Below are 5200 nucleotides of genomic sequence, written 5' to 3' on the forward strand. Positions count from 1 at the left end.
ATCATGTGTGAGGGAGTAGGCATGTCAGCAGAATTTTTATTTATCTTGTCTAAGATTACTAGATGCCTTCCCAATGTCCACTGGTCTCTTCCATATCATCCATCTCAATAAAAAAATCCAATTTGATAGTGGTGGCATTTTATTCAATAAAACTCTTGTTTCCCAGAATCCAGATAAATAAGGAGTAAGTGACCTGGCTTTGACCAATGACAAGTAAAAGCAAGTTGTCTGGTAGGATTTATATGGCTGAGAGACACAGCATATGCCTTTTTTCTGTGCCCTGCCACTTCCTGCCCAGCATCTGAACATAAAGGTGGAGCAGACACCTGTGACCACAAGGGGGCATAACTACATCCTAAGGATGGCTGACAGGATTTTACAAAGACTCTGAGACCCTGATTGCATCATGGAGCCACAGCTACCCCTAAATACCCTACATTCAAATCTTCATCCTGTGACAGAAAATAAAGATACTAATTGTTTAAGTCACTCTTTGGGGGAATATCTGTCACAGCCACACAAAATTTTCATGTGATATAACTAATTTCCTTTTAGTCAATTTTTAAAGGATTTCATAATCCAAATGGCATGGCACTAATTGTTATAAATTTTTTTAAATAAAAATAAATAGATAATATGCTGATGTGCTCTGGGTCAGCTACTATACTAAGAACATGACTTAGTAACAAAATTCATTACAGATGAAGTCAGAGATCAAATTCAGGTAGGTGTATCAGACCCAGAGCATGAGCTTTCCCCATGATTTAGGGTCCAGTATAGTATAAGTTGTGTTTTTTTGACTTGCCAGCTACATACATCGTCAGACATATATCTGAGTGCTTGATGTGATGCTCCATAATTAAATCCTTACAACACATCTATGAAGATACGGGTGACTATTATTACATTTTGCAGATGAGGAAAGCAAATTTTAGACATGATGAGAATTTTATGAAGAGATGAAGAGAAGAATTTCAGAGATGATGAACTTCCCAGGAGAGCACATCTAGGGAGGAACAGAGTTACAGAGACTCACATGCAGCAGAATTTGATTCTAAATCCACATTTCTAATGACTATAATATGCCGCCTATCCACCCACAGAATGTCAATGTCCCAATTTCTGCTAAGAGAAATTTGAGTACCCAAAGCAGAAAACTTCTTCGAGAAAGTCTAGAAGTTTGTTTGTACTAGTTGGAGAAGAGGCCACACCACACCAAGTTTTCACTTTTATTCAAAGCTGTGTTTTAGGGGTTCCATGCTGACTAAATCCATAAGATACAATATATTCTTCCATTAAGTCACTAATAATGTGACAGATTTCATACAGCTTAAGGAGTCAAGGACATTCCTCAGCATATTCTGAGTAGTGTTCTTGGTGGCTGATATCTACATTTGTAGAAAAATCCCATTGTTAACCTTTCAAGCCCTAGGGATAGAGATAAATCAGTCTCCACTGCCTAGTAGAAAATTATCAGATTTCTTATTTCATTTTCAAAAAGTTCTGTCATGTGAAGCCAGACAGCAGCATTTCTGTTTTCTTCCCCCTAGCATCTGGAATACCCATGATCTAGGATATATTTCTGTGGATTTGGAGCCTAAAATGTCACCACATGCTGCTGCTAATAATAACACATAATAATAACTGCTGTGAAAGTTCTTTAGCTGTCAGCTCTATTTTTATTTCATTTAAAAATAATAATTTCAATGTCCATTGCTGTGCCTGAGTTCATTTACAAATCAAAAACATATTTCACATTAAAAAAAAAAAAGAAAAAAAACCCAACATCCAGTTCATTCAAATCTTAAGCCTCAGGCAAAGGAATTGCCTAGGCTGCTAGCAAAGAAAGGTGGTGATTTTTTAAGTGGCTAGGAATTGAACTAGAGCACCAAAATAGTTAAACAGTTTCCATTTATAGAATCAAAAAAGTGGATTATCTTTGAATTTTTCTGGTTCAACTTACATCTATTGTATTAATATTACCTACTTCATGACCCCACACAAAATGCACAAAATATGCCCCATGCAATGATTCTTTACCCTGGTATTTCCTTTTATGGGATATTTATTCTGAGCCACTCCATTCCATTTTAAGAGTCTGAACGTCAATGGCAAGGTGTTCCTGTCTGTTTTGTTCCTGTTTATGTTCAGAGTAAGCTGTCCTCCCTGAAGCTTTTACTCAGTAGCTCTGATTCTGAGCTCTACGACCAAGAGTTTCTTGAACACATCATGTTCCAATCATTTAAGATGGCAAGCATTTAAGTCCCAAGACTTTTTGTGACGTGAAACATCCTATATATATAACTTTATTTTATTTTCTCTTTTAGGTTAAAAATTCCTTAATTTTTTATTCCTGGTACAGCTACCACAATTTACAGGACAATGAGATGTCATGAAAAGATGTAACAAAAAGAAAAAGGAAAAGCTACATCAGGAACGCACATCGAATTGACACCACACTGCACTAATTCATAGTTGCACTTTTTGCAGAATGTGGCTAGGACAGTCCTGGGCAAGAAGGGATTCCTGTTTAAGGTACAGTCACTTCTCTGAGTATGTGGATCATTGTTCCTCCTGTGGCAGATTTCTACAGTTCCTCTAATGCACTGGGGACGACTATCTCCAAGTCACCAGCAGCTTTCCTGACAACTCTTAACTCTCTCTCCTGCTGAGAACTGTAACACTTTTCTTCTGAGTTTTTTTTTTTTTTTTTTTTTTTTTTTTGCTGGTTTGTTGTATGTTTCTTTGTTTGTTTGAAAAACCTTCTGCAACCATAGCCACCATTTCCACCACCAGACCCATAACCACCACCACAGGGACTGTGGGAGCTTCTTCTCCGCAACTGCCCCCCTTCACAAGTCCATAATTGGATTGCTGTTGTCTACTATAATTCCCCAAAGCATTATAGTTCCCACCACCACCGTAGTTACCTCCAAATTCTCCTCCTTCGTTGCCATCGCTATATCCTCTGCCCACCGCCACCATATCTGCCACCTTGGTTTCCATATCCTGGGCCACCCCCATCATAGCCTTCTCTACTACTGTAACCAAGACCACTGCCATAGTTGCCACCACCTCCGTAACTACCTCTCCTGCCACCACCTCCACCACCATAGTCTCCTCTTCCACCAAAGTCACCACCACCTCCAAAGTGGTCTCCATGACCCCTAAAGTTGCCAGATCCACGTCCTTGACCTCTTTGCAATTCGGCTGACTACATTTCTTATTTAGAAAGGGCCTTTTTTACTTCACGATGATGCTCATTAATAGGGTGGTATTTCTAAATGACAATTTTATCCATGGTATCATGATCATCAAACATTACAACAGCAAATCCTCTCTTTTTTCCACTCTGCCTGGCTTCTGTAACTTCTACAGTTTCACTACTTGCTATATGTTTTCAAAGTAGTCTCTCAAAATATATTGTTCTGTATCTTCTTTAATCCCACCAACGAAAATTTTCTTCACTGTTAGATGGATACCAGGTTTTACAGAGTCCTCTCTAGAAACAGTTATCTTTGGTTCCACTACATGTCCAACAACCTTGTGTGGCCCAGCACACATTGCTGCGTCCACCTCCTCCACACAAGAGTAAGTCACAAAACCAAAATCCCTAGGGTGTCTGGGTTGTTCAGTTGGGTAAGCATCTGACTCTTGATTTTGGCTCAGGTCATGAGGTCGAGCGCCTCATTAGGCTCTGCACTGGCAGCACAGAGCCTGCTCAGAATTCTCTCTCCCTCTCTCTCACAAAATAAATAAACAAACATTTTTTTAAAAATGGAGTATTCTCCTCTTTATAAAAAATAAGAAACAAAAAAAGCAAAAAGAAAAAAAAGTCTGGAACATTTTTGGGAGGTGGGGGGTCTCATCACCACACAATCTCTAAGTGTGCCCCATTTTCAAAATATTCTCTCCAGCTATCATGTGTAGCTCAAGTCACCAACAAAGAGTTTTTCAACTGCTCCCGTTTCTTTGGATCATGGCCCTCCCTCCCCCACCTACAGCAGTGATGCCCAAAGTTGGGCTGGGGTGAACTTACCTCCATTTTGAGATCACCTATTTATAAAGTTTTAAATAACTCTACAACATCTAAGATAGAACTTACTCAGTTGACTTTATAGAAAAGAACCCATGTTCAAAACTAGCAGAATCCTAGATGTGGTCTAAGGACATATATAACACTAAAGTGAAAGGGACAATAATCTTTCCCATGAAACCTTTCCATAAAAATGGTGTGAGGATGGTCCAGATTCCTTCAACGCCCTTGTTTTCAACAGCAATCATCACATAAATGCTCCATTTAATCTGACAGTAAAGTAGGTGTCCTCCACCCCTGTGCCACACCCACCCCCACTTTAACCCTATCCCTCTTCCTTACTTCTTGTCTCTTCCCTGGAGTTGCAATCAGTAGACCACTACTACCCACCTTTGGCATCAGCCCTTTCCTTTATGGAATACTCTTAACTAATCTTCCTTCAAATAACAGCTCATTCACTACTTCCCTAACCACCCAAGTCAAATATCATGTTATAAAACCTCAAAAGGCCATAGATCTCTGCATCCACAACTTGTAAAAGGCATCATGCAGTGTGATTTTACATTTATTCAATAACCATCTGCCTATCCTTTTAGATTATAACTGCCGAGGGGAAGACAGACTGGTTCTGGTTTTGCTTATGTGTATCTTCAGCACTGGGCTCAAATCTTAGTTCACAGTGGATGATCAGTAAATTTTTGTTGAATTAAAGACTGGATGAGTAAAAGAAAAAAGAAATAAATATAATTTTCGGAGAGAGAAAGCAGATAGATTAGTGGCAATAGTTTTAGTGCAATAAATGGACTGAACCCTAACTGCCTGTGTGTGTATGTATGTGCACATATACACCTGTATGTCTGCATATGTTCATGAATTAAAAGGAGGTGGCAGAATGAGAATGTAGATAAGCAATAAGAAATAGGCTGAATCTCAGTGCATCAGCCAGTATCTGGAGTGATCAGTAGAATCTCTGAATTAGATGCTCTTAGGTTCTTGGTCTCCTCCATGGCACAAGCAGTGAGGCTACTGTCCTTCCTCCATCCCTGGAGAAAGTGGAGGTTTTATTCTCTGAAGAGTTGAACCAAAGTCCAAATTTAGAGACATGAGGCAGTTTTGGTAGTGACAATTAGGATGGATGTAACATGAAATGAAGAGAGAGAGATA

At 39.2% G+C, this 5200-nt stretch overlaps 1 pseudogene; it reads right to left on the minus strand.

The window, feature by feature from the left end:
• Positions 1-867: 867 nt before the first annotated feature.
• LOC106983151 (heterogeneous nuclear ribonucleoprotein A3-like) lies at positions 868-4045 on the minus strand (annotated as a pseudogene).
• Positions 4046-5200: the final 1155 nt, after the last annotated feature.

Source organism: Acinonyx jubatus, chromosome D4 (genome assembly GCF_027475565.1).
Source record: "Acinonyx jubatus isolate Ajub_Pintada_27869175 chromosome D4, VMU_Ajub_asm_v1.0, whole genome shotgun sequence".
In the NCBI taxonomy this organism is placed as follows: Eukaryota; Metazoa; Chordata; class Mammalia; order Carnivora; family Felidae; genus Acinonyx; species Acinonyx jubatus.